Source organism: Triticum dicoccoides, chromosome 5A, assembly GCF_002162155.2.
Source record: "Triticum dicoccoides isolate Atlit2015 ecotype Zavitan chromosome 5A, WEW_v2.0, whole genome shotgun sequence".
NCBI classification, from domain to species: domain Eukaryota; kingdom Viridiplantae; phylum Streptophyta; class Magnoliopsida; order Poales; family Poaceae; genus Triticum; species Triticum dicoccoides.
The window spans coordinates 604,453,319-604,463,224 of NC_041388.1; positions in this window are offsets into that span (position 1 = coordinate 604,453,319).

Here is a 9,906-nt window from a genome sequence, read left to right on the forward strand (position 1 = left end):
AATCTGAGGAGGGGGGGGCTAGAGGTAGGGGAAGGGGTCTAGGTTGCCCAAAATGGACTATGGGTGTCCATATATAGCAAATTTGCTAGGGTTTGGGGGGGTTAGGAGGGGTTTCCGGACCCTCCGATCAAGATCGGACGACACCGGTCAAGAGTGGGGGGGGTTGGTTGGACCTAGGTGGGGTTAGAGGGCTGGGCAGATGGGTTGGACTGAGAGGAAAGAGGATGAATGCAGCCCGACGACTGTTTTCGGAGACCGAAAACGTCTGACGTTAGACCGGCTATATTGCCGCTATAAGTTATCCGTTGGGGCGTCAAACGGACTTCGAATGCGATGAAACTTGGCAGGCGGCCTATCTACACTATAATAAGACCGCACGCCAAATCTCATCCCATTTTGAGAAAATTTTCTGGCCACTTAAAAAAATCGGACATGCCGCGGGCGCGTGCGAGTGTGGTTGGGCTCGGAACGGACAACGGACGGAACTGGGGAACCCGGACGGATGCAAGTTTTGAAAACATGATGCAATGCACATGATGACATGACATGATGCAACACGCAAGTGAACGACATGGCAAAGACAGCGAAAAACAGGAAGACACCTGGCGCAACGGTCTCGGGGCGTCACAACACTCCACCACTATGAGAGGATCTCGTCCCGAGATCTAGGATGGCACCAGAGGGAAAAAGGAAGATGAAGATAAAGGGTGAATCTAATTTGCTTCTTTGACAAATGAGTGAAACCTAAGAACCTTGAGAGGTTAAACAGATTAGAGAAGAGAATACAATGAAGATGAACGAGGTTGAAAACACTCCATTAGAAAGGAGGAGCAAGGAACATTACGGGAACCTTGTAGGTTGACAGACATAAGAAAAGGGTTTCAATGGACAATAAGTACATACAAGCACTCCGGTTGAAACAAGATGTACAAGGAACGAGAAAAAAACCAATTACGACAACACTCCGATTAACACAAGATAGAGAAGGAATAAGAATGACACTCCGGTACAAAAGAGAAGAAAAGTTGATAAGATGAAAAGAAATTGAAGGAATGACACAACACTCCGGTTGAATGGATAAGCAAAGGAAAGAACATAGTCCTCACAATCCGAGATGTTGAGTGAAAAGAGCAACATCATAATGCCTCCGGAACGAAAGAATAGAAGATAGATCATTGGAATGAAAGAATGGAGAAGAAAATGCCAACTTCTGCCACAAAAGAGCTTGAAAAGGCATCCTTATGAAGGGTTGAACGGAGTTGTTGGAAATCAACAACAAAAAGAGTAAGCTTGTTGTGGGTTTATAGAAAACATCTCGAAATCTTGAGGTGAAAATTCTGCCACTAACGGAAACAATTGCTTGCTTCAGATCGGCGAGGAGATGAAAAACTTCTTCCGCTGATGGAATAGGAGAAAACTTGGATCAGAGATAATCACCACAATAGCAACATTCCTTAGGGAAGGCTTTAGGTGAAATATTGCACAAGATAATCTCCAGCGAAGAGATGATGGGTTTAAGTGTCTCATTCCTGACAACTTTTGAATCATGAAACATGAAAGAAAATTGTCAAGAATGGCATATCACCATCCCAAAAGATAAGATAGGAAGAACTGCACTTCGGAATGCAAGATGAAGAAAGCTTGAACTCCTCAAAACAAGACATGTGTTGAACACCATGTTTATTATTTGACAGTATAGCTTGGCGGATCTTAACTTCGAGAGAAATCTTGAGGGCAAATGGAGAATGAAAAGAATCCTTGATGAACCACCATGTTGATCCTCCATGAAGAACTCCAGTAATAAAAGAATGATCAAATGAAAGGAAAGCGAAGTTGAAAACACAAGGTGAAGCATTGCGATGATTTAGATGGAGCTTCGTGGTGATATAATTGAGAGATCTTGGAACTCCGGGAAAGGAAGATATAAAGCATCTCGAACCGAGAATGTGATATGATGAACCACTCCGGAAAGCGGGAATTAGATCCCTTGGATGAAACAATAATAAGAATTACGTTATGCGTATCCTTCATCAATTAAATTGATGACAAGCAATTGATTTGACATACTACTTATACTCGTAGAAAGGATTAAGATAGATATAGCGCAAACTTGAGAAGGTCTTCAACGAACCACCGGTAGAATTTGGAAAGCATGATTGCATTGATATGATAAACGAAGGAAGAAGAATCTTGGAAGAACCACCGTAAGAATTAAAAAAATGATTGAAGAAAAGATAAAGAAACACCGGGAAGAATTAAAGAATGAATGAAGATACTTGGGGAATTTGAATCATGAGAACGAATAGATCATGAACTGACTAGAGAGTACTTGAGCGATGCACCGGTAAGGTTTAGAGAATGAAAGCTGAAAGCTAGAATGAATAACCCCGAAATGATGGCCTCTGGAGAATCAAACTGAAAAGACTCATGAATTGCTCCGGAAGGATGAAAAGAATTGTCACAATTTAAAACAATTATGAGAGGATGGCATAAAGCTAGCACCAAGAATCTTCAAGAGAATGGATATGATTGCAGAGAAACTCTTCTTCGGTCTTCAAATCCGAGAATGACGACGAGAAACACCACCATGAATTGTTGAGGCACTCTGGAATGAATATTAGAAAGGTTGAACCAGTGATGAAAAGAAATTGAAAGATCTTGGAGAAAGACATTTGACTGATGAGAATTCATTCTTACGTCAAACTTCGAAAAGAATTTGAGGATAGCTCCGGGAAAATAGAGGAGTCAGGTAAGATCCTGGGAAAAGACATGTGGGTTAGGGCCCACTCAAAGAAAACACCGTTGAACAATTTAAAGAGATATTGCGTCGGTTGAATTAAATGGCTTGAATGAGATAACAACCTCGAAATAGGTTCGAATCTTGAATGAAAATACGAGCCTTCTGAGATATCTTCAGCACTCCCGAACAATTGAACAGCGATAAGTGGATGATTAAGAGGTGCAACGGCATGGGAAAACATTTTAAACGAGGAAAAGATATGATCGACAAAGCTTGAATTGAATCCACCGAAGAAGAATGAGAACAAGGAATGATGAACTTGAAGCTCTGTTAGTGTCTTCCTGAGAACCAACAGATAAGAACATTGACGGAAAAGAATGGAGAGACTTCACATCGATAAGCTAGATACTTGATTAAGAAATCCTAGTCCTCGAAGAAAAAGGGTGGGAGGGCGGGAAAACAAAGGCAACTTGGGACGGATGAAACAAACAACGTTGAGAAGACTTGAGTTGATCTTGCGGATGTTGAAAAAGATCAGATCCACTTGAAGAGAGACACACCGGTTCAGAAGAAATTGAGATGGCAAACTCGAAGATCAAGAAGGATTTGTATTCACATAGGAGTATGAGAACACCGCTTAGGAAAGGTATGGAATCAACATTTGACTTCGAAGCAATTCGAATACCACAATGAAAACAAAACAAAGGATTGGCTTGCAAAATAAGCCGGAACAAACATATGATAGAGATTTCATACTAAGTTTTCGTGGTGGGGCCCACACGGGCTCGATCGTACAACACCATCATGTACAAGGCAGTGCACATGACATATGAAGTGTCCCCGAGTCAGCATAGCCAAGGACTCTTTAAGACACAATGAGACCACTGTAAAACCAACCGTGGATAGGCGGACCACTAGACGTCGAACCCCAATTTCATATCATACATCTGTTGGAAAGATATCCTAGGAGCTACTTGAATTCCTGGTTATAAACTCCCGAAACTTTCCGGTTATGCAATCTGGTGTTGGGGATACAGGGGAAGCATAATATCTCACCCAAACCTAGCAAATCCTACATCCAGTTGTATCCATCCTTCAACACATAACCAAGAAACCTTCGAAAATCATTTACCTCAACCTTCGAAAAGCATCCATTATACGAGTTATGGCAATACTCCCGAACTCCCGCCCCAGTACTGGGTGGCGTCGAGGTTATCTCACCAACAACTGCATAACAGAGATTTTCGATGTCGGCGAAACTCAGGTATTCCAGAACTGCAACGATAAAATTGTGACGACAACACCTCAGAGCTCAACTCCCCGGGACACTGCCACAACCCCTAAATGTCAGGAGGCACCAAGAACAATGTTCTCGTAACAAAACCATCGAAACGATTCCAAAATACCCGCGTGATCCTAAAAAAATCATGAAATTTGAGAAGAGAAGAGTCAAAACTCTACGTCAGGAACCTCACCAGAGCGATGAAGGTACTAAGGAGTAAAAACAACCCTACTCCCCGATATATATAATCCTAAAAGACTCAAAACATTTTTTCTAGACTCAACAACGCCAACGATTCGATCAAGCAGGGGGCTCCTAAGTCGGGGAAGGCTCTGATAGCAACTTGTAACACCCACGATGCGGCTATATCTCCCACGTGTCGGAGCACGACTTAGAGGCATAACCGCATGGTAGGCATGTCGCAAGAGGGGTAATCTTTACACATCCCATGTACTGAATAAGAAAGAGATAAAGAGTTGGCTTACAATCGCTACTTCACACAATACATAAATATAGCATTACATCATCCATAATACAAACAAGGTCCTACAACGGAACCAAATAAAGAAAGACAACCCCTAATGCTAGATCCCCGATCGCCCCAACTGGGCTCCACTACTGATCAACTGGAAACGAAACAACACAACGAACATGATCTTCATCAAGCTCCCACTTGAGCTCGGCTGCGTCATCTGCACTGGTATCAACGGCACCTGCAACTGGTTTTGGAAGTAATCTGAGTCACGGGGACTCAGCAATCTCACACCCACGAGATCAAGACTATTTAAGCTTATGGGTAGGAAAGGGGTAATGTGGTGGAGCTGCGGCAAGCACTAAGCATATATGGTGGCTAACATACGCAAATAAGAGCGAGAAGAGAAGCAACGCATGGTCGTGAACTAGAAGTGATCAAGAAGTGATCCTGAAACTACTTATGTTCAAGCATAACAAAAGAATCGTGTTCACTTCCTAGCCTGCACTGAAAAGAGACCATCATGGCTACACACGCGGTTGATGCATTTCAATTAAGTTAAGTGTCAAGTTCTCTACAACCGGATATTAACAAATTCTCGTCTGCCCATAACCGCGTGAACGACTTTCGAAAGTTTAAAACCCTGCAGGGGTGTCCCAACTTAGCCCATCACAAGCTCTCACGGTCAACGAAGGATATTCCTTCTCCCAGGAAGACCCGATCAGACTCAGAATCCCGGTTACAAGACATTTCGACAATGGTAAAACAAGACCAGCAAAGCCGCCCGATGCGCCGACATCCTGATAGGAGCTTCACATATCTCGTTCTCAGGGCAACACCGGATGAGCAATCCGTACAACTAAAACCAGCCCTCAAATTTCCCCGAGGTGGCGCTGCAAGGGGCTCTAGTTCGGACCAACACTTAGACAAGCACTGGCCCGGGGAGGGTTAAACTAAAGATGCCCCTTGAGTCTGCAGAACCCAAGGGAATGTGATAGGTTGTTAGTGCAAATGTAAAACCAAGGTTGGGCCTTGTTGGAGGAGTTTTATGTTGGGGAACGTTGCAGAAAACAAAAATTTTCCTACTCGTTTCACCAAGATCATCTAGGAGTTCATCTAGCAACGAGTGATTAGATGCATCTACATACCTTTGTAGATCGCGCACGGAAGCGTTCAAAAGAACGGTGATGATGTAGTCGTACTCGACGTGATTCAAATCACCGATGACCAGCGCCGAACGGACGGCACCTCCGTGTTCAACACACGTACGGGACGGGAGACGTCTCCTCCTTCTTGATCCAGCAAGGGGGAAGGAGAGGTTGATGAAGATCCAGCAGCACGACGGCGTGGTGGTGGATGCAGGGCGTCACAGCAGCAGGGCTTCGCCGAGACTACGAGGGAGAGACGTAACGGGGGGAGATGGAGGCGCCAGGGGCTGGTCTGAAATCCCTCCTCTCCCCCCACTATATATAGGGGTGCCAAGGGGGGGGGGCGCCGGCCCTAGTAGATGAGATCTACTAGGGGGGTGGCGGCCAAGGGGAGGTTTCCCTCCCCCCCAAGGCACCTAGGGGTGCCTTCCACCACATGGACTCTTCCATGGTGGAAACCCTAGGCGCATGGGCCTATAGGGGCTGGTGCCCTTGGCCCATCTAGGCCAAGGCGCACCCCCTACAGCCCATGTGGCCCCCCGGGACAGGTGGCCCCACCCGGTGGACCCCGGGACCCTTCCGGTGGTCCCGGTACAATACCGATAACCCCGAAACTTGTCCCGATGCCCGAAATAGCACTTCCTATATATAATTCTTTACCTCCGGACCATTCCGGAACTCCTCGTGACGTCCGGGATCTCATCCGAGACTCCGAACAACATTCGGGTTTCTGCATATACATATCTTCATAACCCTAGCGTCACCGAACCTTAAGTGTGTAGACCCTACGGGTTCGGGAGACAAGCAGACATGACCCAGACGACTCTCCGGTCAATAACCAACAGCGGGATCTGGATACCCATGTTGGCTCCCACATGCTCCACGATGATCTCATCGGATGAACCACGATGTCGAGGATTTAATCAATCCCGTACGCTATTCCCTTTGTCTATCGATATGTTACTTGCCCGAGATTCGATCGTCGGTATCCCAATACCTCGCTCAATCTCGTTACCGGCAAGTCACTTTACTCGTACCGTAATGCATGATCCCGTGACCAGACACTTGGTCACTCTGAGCTCATTATGATGATGCATTACCGAGTGGGCCCAGTGATACCTCTCCGTCATACGGAGTGACAAATCCCAGTCTTGATCCATGTCACCCAACAGACACTTTCGGAGATACCCGTAGTCTACCTTTATAGTCACCCAGTTACGTTGTGACGTTTGGCATACCCAAAGCACTCCTACGGTATCCGGGAGTTACACGATCTCATGGTCAAAGGAATAGATACTTGACATTAGAAAACTCTAGCAAACGAACTATACGATCTTGTGCTATGTTTAGGATTGGGCCTTGTCCATCACATCATTCTCCCAATGATGTGATCTCGTTATCAATGACATCCAGTGTCCATAGTCAGGAAACCATGACTATCTGTTGATCAACGAGCTAGTCAACTAGAGGCTCACTAGGGACATGTTGGTGTCTGTTATTCACACATGTATTACGATTTCCGGATAACACAATTATAGCATGAATAAAGACAATTATCATGAACAAGGAAATATAATAATAATGCTTTTTATTATTGCCTCTAGGGCATATTTCCAACAGTCTCCCACTTGCACTAGAGTCAATAATCTAGTTACATTGTGATGAATCGAACACCCATAGAATTCTGGTGTTGATCATGTTTTGCTCTAGGGAGAGGTTTAGTCAACGGATCTGCTATATTCAGGTCCGTATGTACTTTACAAATCTCTATGTCTCCATCTTGAACATTTTCACGAATGGAGTTGAAGCGACACTTGATGTGCCTTGTCTTCTTGTGAAACCTGGGCTCCTTGGCAAGTGCAATAGCTCCAGTGTTGTCACAGAAGAGCTTGATCGGCCCCGACGCATTGGGTATGACTCCTAGGTCGGTGATGAACTCCTTCACCCATATTGCTTCATGTGCTGCCTCCGAGGCTGCCATGTACTCCGCTTCACATGTAGATCCCGCCACAACGCTTTGCTTGCAACTGCACCAGCTTACTGCCCCACCATTCAAAATATACACGTATCCGGTTTGTGACATAGAGTCATCCAGATCTGTGTCGAAGCTAGCGTCGACGTAACCCTTTACGACGAGCTCTTCGTCACCTCCATAAACGAGAAACATTTCCTTAGTCCTTTTCAGGTACTTCAGGATATTCTTGACCGCTGTCCAGTGTTCCTTGCCGGGATTACTTTGGTACCTTCCTACCAAACTGACGGCAAGGTTAACATCAGGTCTGGTACACAGCATGGCATACATAATAGAACCTATGGTTGAGGCATAGGGGATGACGCTCATCTCTTCTATATCTTCTGCCGTGGTCGGACATTGAGCTGAGCTCAATTTCATACCTTGTAACACAGGCAAGAACCCCTTCTTGGATTGATCCATATTGAACTTCTTCAATATCTTATCAAGGTATGTGCTTTGTGAAAGACCTATGAGGCGTCTCGATCTATCTCTATAGATTTTGATGCCTAATATATAAGCAGCTTCTCCAAGGTCCTTCATTGAAAAACTTTTATTCAAGTAGGCCTTGATGCTGTCCAAGAGTTCTATATCATTTCCCATCAACAGTATGTCATCTACATATAATATGAGAAATGCTACAGAGCTCCCACTCACTTTCTTGTAAACGCAGGCTTCTCCATAAGTCTGTGTAAACCCAAACGCTTTGATCATCTCGTCAAAGCGAATGTTCCAACTCCGAGATGCTTGCACCAGCCCATAAATCGAGCGTTGGAGCTTGCACACTTTGTCAGCATTCTTAGGATCGACAAAACCTTCCAGCTGCATCATATACAATTCTTCCTTAAGGAAACCATTAAGGAATGCCGTTTTGACGTCCATTTGCCATATTTCGTAATCATAGAATGCGGCAATTGCTAACATGATTCGGACGGACTTCAGCTTCGCTACCGGTGAGAAAGTCTCATCGTAGTCAACCCCTTGAACTTGTCGATAACCCTTAGCGACAAGCCGAGCTTTATAGATGGTCACATTACCATCCGCGTCTGTCTTCCTCTTAAAGATCCATTTATTTTCTATGGCTCGCCGCTCAACGAGCAAGTCAGTCAAAGTCCATACTTTGTTTTCATACATGGATCCTATCTCGGATTTCATGGCTTCTAGCCATTTGTCGGAATCCGGGCCCGCCATCGCTTCTTCATAGTTCGAAGGTTCACCGTTGTCTAACAGCATGATTTCCAAGACAGGGTTGCCGTACCACTCTGGTGCGGAACGTGTCCTTGTGGACCTTCGAATTTCAGTAGGGGCTTGATCAGAAGTATCTTGATCATTATCATTAACTTCCTCTCTAGTTGGTGCAGGCACCTCAGGAACACTTTCTTGAGTTGCGCCATTTTCCGTTTCAAGAGGTAATACTTCATCAAGCTCTACTTTCCTCCCACTTACTTCTTTCGAGAGAAACTCTTTCTCCAGAAATGACCCATTCTTGGCAACAAAGATCTTGCCTTCGGATCTGAGGTAGAAGGTGTACCCAATAGTTTCTTTTGGGTATCCTATGAAGACGCATTTTTCCGACTTGGGTTCGAGCTTTTCAGGTTGAAGTTTCTTGACATAAGCATCGCATCCCCAAACTTTTAGAAACGACAGCTTAGGTTTCTTCCCAAACCATAATTCATACGGTGTCGTCTCACCGGATTTCGACGGAGCCCTATTTAAAGTGAATGCGGCAGTATCTAAAGCATAGCCCCAAAAAGAAAGCGGTAAATCGGTAAGAGACATCATAGATCGCACCATATCTAACAGAGTGCGATTACGACGTTCAGACACACCATTACGCTGAGGTGTTCCAGGCGGCGTGAGTTGTGAAACTATTCCACATTTTCTTAAGTGTGTGCCAAACTCATGACTCAAGTATTCTCCTCCACGATCTGATCGTAGAAACTTGATTTTCCTGTCACGTTGATTTTCAACCTCACTCTGAAATTCCTTGAACTTTTCAAAGGTTTCAAACTTGTGTTTCATTAAGTAGATATACCCATACCTACTTAAATCATCAGTGAGGGTGAGAACATAACGATAGCCACCGCGAGCCTCAACACTCATTGGACCGCACACATCAGTATGTATGATTTCCAATAAGTCGGTTGCTCGCTCCATTGTTCCTAAGAACGGAGTCTTGGTCATTTTACCCATAAGGCATGGTTCGCATGTGTCAAATGATTCATAATCAAGAGACTCTAAAAGTCCATCAGC